This window comes from Lynx canadensis, chromosome A1 (genome assembly GCF_007474595.2).
Source record: "Lynx canadensis isolate LIC74 chromosome A1, mLynCan4.pri.v2, whole genome shotgun sequence".
In the NCBI taxonomy this organism is placed as follows: domain Eukaryota; kingdom Metazoa; phylum Chordata; class Mammalia; order Carnivora; family Felidae; genus Lynx; species Lynx canadensis.
In genome coordinates this window covers 63910190-63927404 of record NC_044303.2, presented here as the reverse complement: position 1 = coordinate 63927404, position 17215 = coordinate 63910190, and the positions used below count along the sequence as shown (strand labels likewise).

General features: G+C 37.4%; 1 protein-coding gene across 1 annotated transcript in view; it reads right to left on the bottom strand.

Annotated features, from left to right (window-relative positions):
* The window catches only part of LOC116738136 (glypican-5-like), a 174283-nt gene that overhangs the window by 94204 nt on the left and 62864 nt on the right, over positions 1 to 17215 (bottom strand). The window lies entirely within an intron of this gene.

The window sequence follows — 17215 nt, the reverse complement described above, 5'->3', positions numbered from 1 at the left end:
TTCAGTACAATAGAATCTCAAGAAATTGGACTGTCTATCAACATCTGTAAAAGAACTCTAGGATTGCTGAGGATGGAAGGAAATTGCTGGTGGAGGAATAGAATTAAGAGATGTTTGGCAGTCAGAGATACAGAGTCCTTGATCGTCATATTAAAGAGATTCACCAAGTCTACCAATGAAGGGCTTTAAATCCTGAAAAAAATGAGGTTACAACTGAGTTTTTCAAATGCTATTCTGGTGAGCTGAAAGATGGGATGGGCAGTGGGGGGAAACTGAGTAAAATTAGTCTAACAAGGACACACCTGCATGTAATCATTCAAGCCAGATAATGGCTGGTGCTATAAACAAGACACTAGGACATATTTGAAATACAATTAGGATGTGCAATCAATAGGAATCAGGACTGAAAAATTCGTGAAGGCAAAGATGTCAAGGGTAGTTTCTAGGTCTCTACGTGGATGTACTGAGCCAGAAGAAACCAAAGAGTAATTGGGTTTGGGAGACAAGATGGTTAAGATCAGTTCTGGATTTGTGGGTTTTGAAGAGTCTTTGAGACATTCTGAGAAAATGTGAAAGTAGTAAACTGTATATATAGGTCTGGTGCTCAGACATTGTCTTGGATATATATAAATAAGGCGGTAATTTAATCTAAAAAATCAATTTCTAGCATGCTGATGTGACAAGTGTCCTCGAAAGTAACTCTAGGAAAGCACTTTTTATTTTCCCAGAAATCTGAACTCATTGGTAGAGAAGGTGTGATTAAAGGAAAGGAGAAAAGACATTGCTGTTACCCCCACTCATTTTTATGCTAGGAACTGTGAGAAATATGAAAAGAGGGAAAGCTGAGAAGAAGTTACAGGTATTACCATCATCGGACCACTTCTGGTTACCAAGACATTAAAGGACGGAATGTTTCCTTCCTTATTTCGAGTTTCATAGATGTAAAACTACTTATAGTTGTTTTATTTCAAAATATCCCTTTTGCTTGTAGATTAAACTAAATGTATGTGTTTCATTTACTTGCATTTTTCTAGCTCTGAATCTTAATTCAGTCTCTTCTTTTCACCAATCTTAATATTCCCAACATGGCAGTTTAGTAAAATTGAAAGTAGGTATGTCCCTTGCTATCTCTGAACAAGGAAAGACTTGTTCTGTATAAAATACATTAGGAAATACCTGCTATTCTTTTTTTCTAAAACCCATTGGCTGATGGACAGCGTGAGGAAAAACCAACAGCAAAGTAGGGTGAAAAGATTCTATGTATTATCTTCTAGGCTGGGACACCATAGTTGGACTTTCTAATATCCCAGTGTGGAAATAGGGACCCTCTATCAAGGGCACTGATGATTGTGATGTGCATTTTAATAAATTATATTATGTTTTGATCAAGAAGTGATGAAAATATCACATTCTAATCAGTATTACATATTATGAATTTGTAATACATTTACGAAGCATTTATATCTTCATCCAAGTTAGTGGGGGAACACCACCTGTCCAAACAATACATAGTGTTAAACTGGTAGTTTTACATTGCCTTTGCTGTGTGATCCAATCTAGAGAATTCATCCTAATGGTCCAGTCCTTGTGAATATTATAATTCCCAGTTTATATCGCTAAGAAATTGAATAAAAATGGTTAGTGTGAAGTTTGAAGAATAACATAAGGCAAAGATATTTATCTTAGATGTGCTTACTCTGATCTCTCTATGGACAGAGACCACTTTCAGAAGGTCAACAGAATGTTTAGTCTTCTTTTTCCACATTGCTAAAGCTGGGAAAATACAATTCAATCAAGTTCACATGGAGTTTCAAAGGAATTCAGTTCCTGGGTTGTGTTCTCAGAGCCCATGGTAAATTTTAGGGTGACTGACCCTTTCCTGATGTGAGGTGATCCATCTGAGGATCGTGGCTGCCAAAAGTCCAGCTCTAAACTTGAAGCTGCCTGGCCAGATACCAGCCTACGTTGCCTTCAACTTTCCCCAAAAGTAATTTCCTTGTGGCTGAAGCCACCAATAAATCATGAAACATACCTCTGAGCAACATTTTCCAAAGTGTTTTTAGCAGAAATCCATAACATATTCAGGCAAATATGGGGTCTTGGTTAAATATATATTGAAAACGCTTTTCTTAAAGTAGTTGACAGATATTTTTAAGTAGCAGGATTTATCAGAGCCTTTGACACACTAATCTGCATAGAAATAACCTGCAATACTCTCTAGGAGATGAATATTATGTGTAGTTTTTTCCCAAACTTAGGATCATGCAACATTTTATCAAAAAAAAAAAAAAAAAAAAAACACCTACTGCTAACATCTAAAAAGAATACTAGTGAAAAGCAGAAAGCAGTTTTTAAAACTTCTTAGATGAATCATGAGGATTTTGTAAACTAGAGATTGGTGTGTGGAATCTACAGGGCGTCTGGGTGGGCGGTCGGCCTCAGTCCTACCCCAACCCCCAAGCAGTTCAGGCTGCCCTGGTACCAAATAGTATGCAAAACAGGAAGCCCAAACACCTGAGGTTTGCCTTCCTGAATGAGAACTGGAAGGTGGACGGCATGGCATAGGGTCACTCCCAGAATTACGTCGAGTAGATTATATACAGTTCTATAAAGATTTGTCTTGAATGTTTATCATTTTTGCTTTGTCCTTATTTCCAGTAATCTAATTTGATAAATGGGATTTTTGACTGGGCTTAAGATAAATGCAGATATAATATTAATAATGCCAGTGTATTTATCTACATAAAAATTTAAATGGAAGCGTTTTGCGCATTCATTAAAAGAATCATAGATTATTACAATTGTCTTGCTGTGCTCTCATGGGAGATATGAAATGCTAGTAATTTAAGATTCAATGAAAAATTGTAAATGCCTGAAATTAAATGTAATTCAGTGCATTAATCAAGAAGTTTCTACTGTGGAGCACGGAGGTCATTTCAGTTCAACAAATATTGCCAGACGGTTTAAAAGGCATAAGGGATAAAGAGATGAAAAAGACCCGGGGAATTCTCTGGTTAAGTTTCTGGGTTTGTTGATTACATGCAAATAGTAGAATATTCAAGGTCCCATAGGGTTGAGGGGAATGGGTGCCATTCTTCAATCTGGAACGTTAATGCAAGGGAGGGCAGGTGAGGAGAAGGGAAACAAGACTGGTGAGTGGGAGGGGGTGGTATCACTACACAGAGGGCCTTCTACACCATGCTGAGAAGCTTGCATTTTTTTTTCAGAGAGACACAGGGAAAGCAAAGTGGAGCAGAGAGATCGATATGGAAACAATTCGAATAGTCCAGGCAATGCAGGAGAAAGACTCACTGTTGATTAACAGGTATTCATCAGGGAACACATGCCCGTCGAGACTTAGACTCTAGAGATACTGTGATGAACACAACCGACAGTCTCTGTCCTCTTGGCACATACAATCGATATAAAATATAAATGAATAATCAAATAACAGAATATCCACAAAATGCTATAAAGGAAAAATTTTCGTGTACTAGTATATACTACAAAGTTACCCAACCTTTTCTACAGAGGCTAGGGGAAGCTTCCCAGGGTTAGCAGCATCCAATATAAGACCAAATGAGAAGCAGCATCAGCGTTCACTAGATGCAGGTGTTGGGAGGCATGGTTAGAAAAGAGCCTACTTTCAGAAAAATCTAACTGACAAGAGTCAAGAAAGAGGATTGTATGCTAAAGGAAACAAGAGAACTCTAGAATGACTAGAGCAAAGAATTTGAGATAGAGGGCACAAGGAGGGAAGAGGCAGAGGAGAGAGAGAGAGAGAGAGAGAGAGAGAGAGAGAGAGAGAGAACCTTAAGCAGACTACATACCCAGTGTGGAGCCCAATACAGGGCTTGATCTCAAGACCTTGGGATCATGACCTGAGCTGAAATCAAGAGTCAGATGCTCAACCGACTGAGTACCCAGGTGCCCCTAGAGCAAAGAATTTTTAAGAGTGGTGTGAGATGAGAGTATAGTGACACCAAAGGGCAGATGTGCAAAGCACTAAAGATCAGTATAAAGGCTTTAGATTTTATTCTAAGGTCAACAGTAAGCCAATGAAGGATTTCAAGCATAATCTATTTTATGCTTCGTTAAGATTATTCTGACTTCTGTTTGGAGAATAGACACTATGATGGTTTGGAAAAGTCAGTCTACTGTCAGTTCCAACCATGTAGCTGGATGTCTACACCCAATGTCTAGCAGTGCCCTCGTGCACTGAAAACTCTCACAAAGTGTTTTTGGTGGAGGTCTGGATAAATGAATGAGATTAGCTATCTTTTCATTTTTATCTGACCTCAAAATTTCTCCCATGAGAAAGGCAGTCTTTCAAGGTCATAAAGATTACTATCTGTGGAGCAAACAACACCTTTAATGTGGGGGATTTTTTTTTTCTGTGAAGGACCTTGAAGCATTAATGATAAAATAACTCCAAAAAACTTTTAGTGGGTCATGTACACGACAAATGAAAAGACACATTGTCCCTACAAGTTCCCAAAGCCTCAAGAAGCATATGCCAACAAAAAGGACAAATCTATAAATGAAAATTATTCCCTGGAATATGCTGGGTTTCCTTTTGTAGGAGTCAATTTTCAAAATGATACATTATAACTTTTTTATAACAGCTTTATTGTTATACAATTGATGTTCCATAAAATTCACCCTTTTGAAATGTGCAGTTCGGTGAATTTCACCATGTTGACAGAGATGCACAGCCATCATCATTATGTAATTTTACAATATTTTTATCACTTTCCCCTGCAAGAACAATCCTGTACACATTAGCAGTAATTCTTCATTCCCTCTGCTCCCCGCCCCCAACCCCTGATAACCACTAATTTACTTTCTGGGTCAATGGATTTGCTATTCTGGACATTTAACATGATCAGAGTCTTATGAAATGTGGTCTTTTGTGACTTCTTTCACATAGCATAATGTTTTCAAGGTTCAATCATACTGTAGCATGTAACAATACTTCATTCCTATTTTATTATAAAAAATATCCCATTGTATGGCTATGTGACATTTTATTTATCCATTCAGCAACTGATGAACATTCAGGTCATTTCCACTTTTTGGCTACTATAAATAAAGCTGCCATGAATATCTATATATGTTTTTTATAAATATATGTATTAAGTGCTTTGGGGTATACACCTTAGCCTGGAATGGCTAGGTCATGCAGTAATCTATGTTTAACTCTATACAGAATTGCCTAACTTGTCTCAAGTGGCTGCACCATTTTACAGTTCCTCTAGCAATGCATGAGTGTCCAAATTTCTCCATGGCCTCACCACACTGTTACTGTTGACTGTTTATACTATAACCATCCGTAGAGGTGTGTGAAGTGCTATCTCATTGTCTCACTGTGGTTTGATTTACATGTCCCTAATTACTAAGTATGTAGAACATCTTGTGATATGTTCTATTAGCCATACCTTCTTTGGAGAATGCCTGAACTCTTTGCCTATTTTTATTAGGTTATTTTTTATTGATGTGTTGCCTAATTGTATCAATTAGTGCCTTTATGTAAACATTACCTTGGAAGGTGTAACACATGATAGAGATGTCTATTTGTGAATTTAAAGCAAATACTTCTAGTAACTCCATCGTAATTTTGGAATTATGTAATAGTCCTAACATTTTTTCTATCTCTGTTTTATCTTTAATTTGTATATTTTTTCTATTTTGCTCAGATCATAATTTATTTACATGTATGTTGATGCTCCTTAGCACATTCCTAACATATATGACAACTTTTATTAATATAAGGTATATCTCTTCGTTTCGTTTCTTTTTTTTCTTCCTGCTTTTATTGCTGTCCTGTACTCATCCTCTGGAAATACTCTCTCCAAGTCTTTCTTGACATGTTTAGGTGAGCTCATCCCATTTATGGCTCCAGGGTGGGAAAATGACCCAAAGGTGGCTAGTCAGGGGGCCAATAGATGCCTCCAGAAGAAGAAAAGGCCCAAAATCATAGTGATGAGCAAGAGGATAGGGATTTTGATCAATGAGAAATAAGTACTATTTTTTCTTGCTAGTTAAACTAGAAGGTGATGACCCTAGACGTTTTGTGGCCTACGTTGTTACACCTGGGGACAGCCTGACTGAGGACCAAACTAAGGTAGACAAAAGCTTCATTGACAAGTAGGCAAGAACCCTGATAACATTCACGAGGAACTAGATCAAATCAGAACTTCAGTTATCTGTACCATTTGACCTTTTAGTTATATGGTCTAACATCCACTCCTTCCCTTAGGAAGTTTTAAATGAATTTGAGGTTCTGTCACTTCCCACCAAAAAATAAAAAATAAAAAAAAATTGCCCATTATAAGCAATAATGTTTTCAGTGTCTTTTTTTCTTGATGCATTAAAGTATAATTTTCAAAAAGATAAAAAATATGCCTCTAAAGCTAATATATAAAGAGCTATTGTGAAAGGCTTGTTCAATTCCTTAATGAGGGAATAAACACAGCAATAAAGCTGCTGGAAAGAGATTAGCATTATGGTCACTGATAAAAAGAACAGTAGAATATTATTCTAATGTTATAATAATAAAAGATAAGGTTAATACTTTTCAGGTAAATAAAATAATGGCTTTTTGGGGTTTTTCTCAATCAGAAAAAAAATAACTTGTAATTCAATAGGGCAAAAATTATTTACAATGTATTAATCTTCTTCAAATTGATATCTAACTTTACAGAGAATAGTATGGCCTTTATAGTGAGAAAAACAGTAAGTAAAAAAGAAAAACTTACTTATACCTAGTGATGACTCAGGTGGTTTGTCCTATTAAACTATCAAAACAGTACAGGGTAATGTTTTGCCTTCTTTTAATTTTTTGGATATATTTTTTAGACATAATACTTTATTGAGGGGAATTATAACTACATAGCGTTTGGCAATATGGGAGAATCCAGTTACAATCCTTCTCTATCCACTTGGATGGTAAAGGTTTCCTACCCCTAGATCAAACCTGGAGGTCACCTTGACAATCACAGGGCCTTGCCCGGTGTGGTATCACATCAACTGCTGATTGATGGAGTAAGGTGAGATCTTCTTCAAATCAGACTGTCCATATTGTACAGACAGAGACAGCTCAAAGGTCATTGAAGAATTTAGGGCATAGCTTAACACTGACCCTCTTATACCCACCATGCACCGGATGGGGCTTTCTATTTCTATCCCTGTTTTCATTTGCCTTGGTGGTTTTACAACAGTTGCAGTAGTAATTGCAACAGTGTCTCTCATCTGCTTATTCTAGTCTCCAAATGAACACAAAGAGTGCCTGAAAATAGAAGAAGGAAGCCAGAAGCTTCAGTTTTTAAAGTGGGAGGTTCTACCTTCTCAAATGACAGCTGTTGAAGAGTCAGACCTCAGCCTCCAGCCATCCTGGTCCATGCAGGCCCTAAGGGCACAGTCCCAGGAGAAAAATGGGAGAGGAGCAAAACATCCCATGGTTAGATTGAACATTCCTGAGATGGAAGACTTTGAAAAGTCCTCTTATTTTTTCCTTAGTTGTTAAATGTGAAAATGGAAGAGACCCTACCCAGAGCCTCTCCTAATACATCTCACATGCTTCCCCACACACATTCAAGGCCACCTAGAAACATTCCAAGGGGAGCCCTGAGAGACTCTTTTCTGATCATCAGCTGGATTAGGTCTTCAAAGACACAAAATGAAAAGTTTATAGAAGTGGCCATGGGGACATGCAACCCTCCACTGTGCAGCCTCCCAAATAAGAATAATTACAGATATGGAGAGACATTTCCCTGCTTAGTTCTTGGGACAGCCAGGGAAGGTCTCAGATGCCCAGAGCTCCTAAGCAATTGCCCCAGCCTACAGACCATAGTCTATACCACCAGGGCCATGTGATATGACCATTGTCCTTGTGGGTTAAGATGTGGCAAAGTGTGGTAGACACTTGTTTGTCCCTTCCACCACCTCCATTGAGGTCTGCCCTGGGTTTTAGGTACTCAAGAGATTCCGGGCAGAACTCTCAATTCAGGGCTGTGTGCTATGTTGTGGCCACAGAGTCATGGCAACCTGAGGTGTGCCATTAGTGGCCTTTGGGTCCACAGAAGTTCCACTGATGGCCACAGTGCTTGGTGCAATGTTGATCCTGGAGGCTCCAGGCCCAGCAGTGGGGGTTGTGCCACATGCAACAGCCCAGGGGACACTGTGACACGTGGTGGTTGTTACAGTCAGGATGGGGGTTTTCGTGGTTAAAACTTGTTGTTATGGGGTGCCTGCGTGGCTCAGTTGGTTAAGCGACCGACTTCGGCTCAGGTCGTAATCTCATGGTTTGTGAGTTCAAGCCCTGCATCGGCTCGCTGCTGTCAGCGTGGAGCCCACTTCAGATCCTCTGCCCTCCTCTCTCTCTGCCCCTCCCCTGCTTGTGCTCTCTGTCTCAAAAATAAATAAACTTAAAAAAAAAAAACCTTTTGTTTTTATGCAAGGTGAAACAAAATAATGGCCACTGGAATGTCTGTCCCTCTGGAGCAAAAATATCAAGTTGAGAATATTTGTCACTTTGTAAAAGAGTTTGGAGACCTTAAATCAACTATTTTGGAAGCAAACTTTAAAACTTTCTATAGGACATAGTAAACATGAAGACCACGAATAAAGAGCTAGGAAGCTACCATTCTTTACTTGAACTTAAACCAGGTACTTCTAGGAAGCATTGGGAAAGAGAAAAATATAAATGGTTACAAGTTCAGATGATGGTTGACATTATAAGCAAGACTAACTCCTTCGAAGGAGCATCAGAGCTAACTCAGCAAAGTGGCAACCAAAACAGCCTTCACAATCCAGCCAAAGAATGGAGAAAAGCTTCAGACAGCACTAACAAAACCTTTGGAGGTAAATTCTAGTCTTCGGAAAAGCGTCAAATTGCTTTCATGCGAATCTCAAAAACAGAAGCAGAGAGTGGGGAAATTTACTAAAGAGAAAAAATAATATAAAAGTCTGCCCATGGAGTGAGTCCTTAATAATAAAGAGAGTCAGATCAAACCTCTAGGTGAACAGTTGGCTAGAGATGAGCAATTGGGCTGCTGTTCTTGAGGAAGACAGCATGGATTGTGCAATCATGAAATTGGATATAATGGACACATCAGAAAATGGAGACTTTTTAATTGGTGAAGCCAAAGGATTGTTGATTTACGGGGACTGAGTTTAGTACCGGTTTACAAACTCTTGAGGAACACAAGCGTACACAAAATTAACTGCAGAGGCTAAAATAATCCATGCACTTAAAAAACATTTGAGGGGCGCCTGGGTGGCGCAGTCGGTTAAGCGTCCGACTTCAGCCAGGTCACGATCTCGCGGTCCGTGAGTTCGAGCCCCGCGTCAGGCTCTGGGCTGATGGCTCGGAGCCTGGAGCCTGTTTCCGATTCTGTGTCTCCCTCTCTCTCTGCCCCTCCCCTGTTCATGCTCTGTCTCTCTCTGTCCCAAAAATAAATAAACATTGAAAAAAAAAATTAAAAAAAAAAAAAAAACATTTGAAAAATTTCCAACCAAGAAAGCTTTGCTATATTCAGAAAACACTCAGAAAGGGAGAGGAAACAATTCCTGCAGAAATATCATTGGGGCACCTGGGTGGCTCAGTTGGTTGAGCGTCCGAGTCAGCTCAGATCACGATCTCATGGCTCGTGAGTTCGAGCCCCGCTGACCGCTCAGAGCCTGGAGCCTGCTTGGAATTCTGTGTCTCCCTCTCTCTCTGCCCCTCCCCTGCTTGTGCTCTCGCGCGCGCTCTCTCTCTCTCTCTCTCTCTCTCAAGAATAAATAAAAACATTAAAAATTTTAAAAAAATATCATATACTTCTTGAACTTAATCAATAAAAGGAAATATGGTTTTATACAGTGTCCAATTTAGAGAGAATTTATTCCATTTGAGGTGGAGGAGAATTATTCCAAACCACCCCAGAACATCAGTGATGCATATGAACAGTTACACACTTCAAAATTCAATCAAAAATGCTTCAGAACATTTTTTTAAATATCACTGGGTATTATTAAAACCCTCGTATTCCCAGGAGACAAAAGCTCATGTTATTGATATAAAAGCTCTGTTCGCTCAGAGAAACATCAATAACTTAACAAAGCAAATGCACACATGACACAAAAACTGAATGAGGAAGAAATTAAAGGTTTGGAAACCTGCCCTTCCATTATTTGTTTTCCAGAAAAAGTGTGTTTGGCAGAGGCCTGAGGCCACAGGCAGGAATCTTCCAGATGCCAGATCCCTGAAGAAGGAGGAGCATGTGACTGGGACGATGAGAAAATGAAAATATCCATGCCCAGTATCCACCACCAATACCCCCAAGCTTCCTCCCGTCTGGCTAACTCCATCTTGAGTCAGCAAGTTCTCCAGAAGAGCCAGACAGAGTTGTGTAATTAAAATAGTGATCCTAACAGGAAAGCCTATAAAGAATTGAATAAAACAGGAATGAATAGTCTGGAAAGAAGATGTCAGGAAAACAGGCAAATAATAATAATAATAATAATAATAGCCTTCAAATATCTGAAATTTAAGATGCCCAAGACTTAGTCCCTATCTTCAGAACATTACAATCTATGGTACCGTGAATTTTCAAACACCTAGAACTATCCACAAGCATGATGCACCACTGTTCCAGGAGATCTTTGTCCAGATTTCCCTTTATAGGCCTTCAGATCTTCACAAGACATTTAATAATTATTCCTCTCTTAGGAAATTAGGTAGAAATAAACCATCATGGTTAACAGTACTTATTCACAAGAAAATCAGACTATAATCTTTCTCACATAGATAAAAGCACAAATTAATCATGCAACACTGGATGCAATACCAAAGCCTTAGGAAATATTGATCTTTAAATTATACAAGCTTGTTGTCTAATGTGTTTCTTAAAAATATTTAGGCTTACCTCATATGAGGTACCTGGGTCATGACTGACCCTCACCACTGGAAATCATTTCAAGCTCCAGAGACATTATCAAAGGGCCAAACTGGACCTCCCCTCCCCCCATGATCCACAAGTGCAGGGGGCAAATCTCCAAAAGATAAAGGATTCAGATCTAATCAAGCATGTGAAGAAAATTCTTACCAGCAGAGGCCAACCATGTTATAGAACTATCTCTATATACTATAGCATGTATTTGAGTAGAAAATCACTGGACAATAGAACCTTTGGCTTACCTCTCTGGCCAAAAAACGTTTCCCTCTTTCCACATCTGAAAAGAACTCAATGGGCCTAGTACTGGGAGGAGAACCCACTGATTACGGCTACATACTACTGCCACCATTCTGTCACAGCAACCTCCCTATCACTACCTAGCGTGCAGAGTTAAGCAGGTAAAACGTTCTGAAGTGATCTTTCCATACGATGATGACTTGGATTGGATGGCCTCTCGTGATCTCATGAAATCTTCCTTTCCTTCTTTATTAGCTTATAGGTTTTTCTACTTCCGGTTGGCCCACTATGATTGGACTTTTTCTGAGATGTCTTTTACCCTAGAAACTTGTATCTTTCACCTTCAATTATTACTAATTTAATTCTTACGCCTTTCCATTTTCTCATGTGGAACTTCGGTTTTATTTCTCAGAAGAATGAGTCCATTTGAATAACATACTAACCCCAAGTTAAACACTATCTCTCTACATAAGTTAAATAAAAATTAGGCAAAGGTTAAAATGGTATCTTTAAATATATTATGGATGTACTTTCAATGACTACCCATAAAATGTGTCCATAGGTGGTTGATTTATAACCTTGAGTCACAGCCTTTTATTCTGTGGCAGTCAAATGCAAAAATACACATGAATGAAAGCTCATAAAAAAAAAAAGTTTGCCTCAGAGATAACACCATCTTGGGGAACGTTGGAGGTGGTCATTGAGAAGACATGACTGTAGGCTGACATGTGAGCTGGACCCAGACATTTGGAGCATCTTAACCCTCTCCCCTGTCCTTGGAATGTACATTTTCTCCATTATCCCCACACTAGGAACCATATCAAGGATGCAGCCTTGAGAGAGTAATGTGTTGCCTCAACCCTACTTGCCTTACAATCTCTATTATACAAAATCATATAACAGTGATTTTTAGGAAACTGTATAAAAAAGAACAAAATTAGTGCCTTACCAGAAATAATGCAGGCTACTATTTTAATTTGCCTTTCAATTCATGTGAAAGAATATCATTGAGATACCTAAAAACATATGATTAATTTATTATGCTTTAATTCTACAGATGCAGATAAATGTGAATGTGTATAGAGGAAGTGATGAGGTATTAGTTATCTCAATAACATACTTTAATTAGAGTGCACTAGTGTGTACAATTCACCTTAAACTCAATTTTGATAGGTATTAAAATTGAATTGAATAGCTATTCTAAAGTAATTTGAATGCAACCAGCTGAATCTCTACTAATAGTGCATAGGTAAGAGATGTGAAAAACTGATTATCTATTTAAAAATACAAATTAGGACTTTTACTGTTGGAAATTATGTTTCTAAACCCTTACAGACTTTAAAAAAAAAAAAAAAAGCTTTTTGTGGTAGTAATTCCTAAGATGGCAACGTAGGACACTCTTGAATCCCCTTCTCCCGCAGATGCACCAAATGTACAACTACCCATAGAGAAATTTCCTCTGAAAGAAATCCAGAAACTAGCTGAGCACATTGGGTGAATGAGAAAATACCTACACTGAAACAGGAAAGGCTGAGACACACAGTTATAAATCCCACCTTCAGCAAGGCGCCATACAATCCAGAGAGAAACCCCAACTCCCAACTGTGAAAACAAAGCATACCAAAATTTATGAGATCCAGCAAAAGCAGTGCTAGCTAGTAAGTTTATAGTGATAAGTACTTATATTAAGGGCAGTGGGGTGGGAGGGGGAGTCATAAATAAACAACCTCATTTTACACCTCAAGAAACTAGAGGGAAAAGAGAATAAACTAAGCTGAAAGTTACCAGCAGAAATAACAAAGATCAAAGCAGAAATAAATGAAATGGAAACCAAACAAACAATAGAAAATATCAATGATGTTAAGAGCTGACTTTTGAAAAGGTAAAAAAAATGTACAAATCTTTAGCTAGACTAAGAAAAAAATATAGACTCAAATAAATAAAATTATAAGTCAAAGAGGAGACATTACAACTGACACCATAGAAATACTAAGGGTCATAGAGACAGCTATGAACAATTATATGCAAACAAACAGGATAACCTAAAATAAACAGGTAAATTCCTAGAAACATAGAACCTATCAAAACTAAATTATGAAAAAAATAGAAAATCTGAACAGACCAGTGTTAAGTAAGGAGACTGAATCGGTAATTTAAAAATTAAGAAAGAAAAACAAAAAGCCCAGGACTAAATGTTTTCACTGATGAATTCTATCAAATATTTAAATAAAAATGTGATTTTGTCACTTATATGTCAATAAAGTTAAAAAAAACCATTTTGTTTCTAAAATTGTATAGAATCGATGTGCAGTTGAGTTTCTTAGTAATATTTGCTCCATTTAGAAGATGTTGAACCACTGAAATTAACACAGGTTCTGGGTCCTTTTAATAAGTTAAAATATTAAATTATATTAATAAATAATATGCTATGTGTAATTAATAGCAAAAAATAAAGTGTTATTTTATAAAATAAACAAATGATTTCCTCACAAGAAATCATTTGATCATTAAATGATTTCTGAACATTAGGAATGATTATGAAATGATTTTTATATATTATTAATTAATATCAATTAATTAATATTAAAAGCACATTATAGTGTTGTATAAAGTTTTATGAAAATTCCAGTTTTTTTCCTCATTCAAGGAAGATCTTTACAATTATTTGCTTACATTAAATGACAATTTATAATATTTTTTCAACTCTATTCCACATTAGGAAAGGTATGTTTGCTTTAGGAGCATTTAAAACACCACAGAAATCAACAAAGCATTCATAAATAATAATTATTTATTGTGATAAATAATTAGTAGTGATTATAGTAGTGATAAGAATTAGTAGGATTTAAACATTTAACATGTATAAGACACTAATCGAAGTGTGAAAGCTCATTTTATGGTGAGAACTCTATGATGTAGGTATTATTGCCCCATTTCACCACAGAGGAGACTAAGGAAAGGAGAGATTAAATAATCAAATGCCCAAACTCATAGCCAGTAAGTGGCAGAGCACCTGTGAAATCCAGTCTGACAGTAGAGCCAGCGCTTTTAATATCTACACTTTGCTGGCTCTCTGTTAATGCTTTATTAAATTATGTATTGTCTTAATCCCCAGAATAATTATAAAATGAAAATACCCTATTGTAAATTAAATTTTGTTTCCCTAACGGCTTATTAAACAGGAGAGACTCATGATTTTCCTCAGGAAACTGGTAACATTTTTTTTTCCAGTTGAAATTCATCCAACAGAAATATGATACAGCTGATACCTCTATGGATTTCTTAAAGTGAAAATATGTATTTATTGAGGACTAGACTTGGAAGTCCTAGATCTCAGAGATTGCTTTGGGAATGTGAGAAAGTCATTATTTGCTGGCTCTCCAGTAATTTATTTTGAATTTGTTAAATTCATTGATGTGTGAACTGGTTATCGAAGCTTGATAAACAGCTTATAAATCACTTTGAAGTTGGCAGAAATAAATATTAATGAGTCAATTTTCAAGGAATTTAAAGTCAGTAGTATCTCCTTTTTCTGTTGCCATAAGTTAAAAAAGAGAATCTCAGTTGTTTTATTTAGAAAAGGATCTAACAACTTATTAGTAATGATTGATGCTTCTCAAGATAGTCCTAGGACTACTGATTATATCAAATCAAACGATTTGCCTAAAAGAAAAGAATGTTCTTTATAAATTCACCACAGAGTTTCATATGACAAAAGTTTTGTTTAAAACTTCTTTATAAAACACAAGTACAATGATGATTCTCACTCTTTGAGATTCTAAAGTAACCTGCTTCCCCGAGGTTGGCTCAAGGCTGGACTTAGAATAAGCAAAGAAATAAAGCAAGCATTTCAGGTACTGGTGTCTACCAATGTCAGAGCCTTACCGACATTTTCCCACTTGAACCATTTCTACCTTCTCCACACAGGACAAAACAGAATCAAAGGATTTTAGTAGCTGTCCCAGGCCACATGACCAGTGAATAGCAAAGTCAGGACTTAAAAACAGGTTTATCGAAGTATGAGCCTGTGTTAGTTTAGTGTTTGAAATAGGAAAAATAGATGATTTTCTATGTGATAGATTTTAAGGATACAGAAAGGCCCTCCAGTTTTCAAAACAGATAGTAAAAGGAATCTTAGAAACCTAATTACTTATGTATATTAGAAAACCCTGGCCCTTTGAGATTACATGGCATGCCCTCAAATTAATATCAAATCTGGACTTGATTTCAGAGCTCTTGTGCCTGTTTTCCCTTCTGGAGATACTCAATATCATAATACTAATATTTGTTTCCTGGATCTAAAGGTTTATTTCCCATAATTATGAAATACTTGAAACCTTAGAAGTCTCACTTTGAGTTGGTTTATTATATCCCTTCCAAAAGTTCTAGTACTTATCTGATCTCCAGAAAGGGACAGATTGAAGAAAGATCTGGACCAGTGCATATGGTTGGGAACCTTGTTCACTATATAAAAACATCCAGCTGAATAAATCAGGAAGCAGGAGTTGAAGTCCAGCTCACTTTCTACCCGCCAAGCCACACAATGGTGTGGCATCCACCTAAAGAGGGCACCATGTCTAATCTGCAAAAGGGGACCTTACAGGCTCACACAGGCCCTGCAAAGAAAGGGGGAGTTACGTGATTGGGCACAAAGTTAAGAAGAAAGGGGGAGGAGGTGATTGGGCACAAAGATTTTCAGATCCAATGTCTATCAGAAATTGATTAAGAAAACCAACTTCCAATGCTAATGATTAGGATGTTTATTAACTTGATAAATTAGTGCCACAATGGGGAGAGGTCTTCTTTCAGCACCGAGGAATATAATTTTGTTTCAGGAGAAATGATTTAGGATAAACATCAGCAACATGTCCTACTTCACTGTATGGGATATGAGAATGTTACTAAGGAGCCTGTGAATATGTAAGAAAATGGCTCTACAGAAGGTGGGAAAAATAGAAAACTCTTGTGTCCTTTTTACTTGATGATTTTATTTCAAAAACTTCCTAAAATCTTCTTGGAATAAAACACCATGATGTTGCATATACCACATTTTCAAAAATCACTACACCATCACTGTGACAGATTCTGAAGAGTCTCTGAAGAAACACTTCTGAACGTTAAGCTGTCAAGTTTTCATTTAATGAAAATATAATTGGCATGTCTATTTTAGTGTTGAAAACCTTTGAAATGCTAACAATAACTACCCATTTTTTTTTTAGTAAAAGGCACCATTCTAGGTAGTTTGCATACATATTGCCTAACTTCCCAAAAAAGAGTGCTCTAAAAGTTATGTGCTACTATTCTCTTTTTATCAATGAGGAAACAGGCTCAAAGAGTCTAAGGCATCTGAGAATTACTGTCAGAATGCAGATTCAAATCCATGTGGGTTCCCATTTTAAACCTGAGTCCTCTCTACCTCACTGAACTAATCCTATGAGAAGGCTTCTACTTAGAGAGAAAGGGGAAAGTAGCTAACCAATATTTTACTGTAAGATATAAAAAATATATTTTTTTTGAGAGAGAGAGAGAAAGAAAGAACAAAAGAGGAGGGGCAGAGAGAGAGAGGGAGAGAGAGAATCCCAAGCAGGCTCTGTACTGTCAGCACAGAGCCCAGTGCAAGGCTTGATACCATGAACTGGAGATCATGACCTGAGCTGAAATGAAGAGTTTAACAATCAACTGAGCCACCCAGGTGCCCCAATAAAAAATAAATCTTGAATCAAATATGGAAACCCACACAATTTCCTACTATTTCCTAATGTATTAACTCATTAAGTTGCCATAATTAAAAAAAATTAATGTTTATTTTCGAAAGAGACAGAGACAGAATGTGAATGGGTTGGGGCAGGGAGAGAGGGAGGCACAGAATCCAAAGCAGGCTCCAGGCTCTGAGCTGTCAGCACAGAGCTTGACATGGGGCTCGAACTCACAAGCTGTGAGATCATGACCTGAGCCAAAGTCAGACGCTCACTGACTGAGCCACCCAGGCGCCCCAAGTTGCCATAATTTTAAAGTACATAATAATGTGCTTATAGTCACTT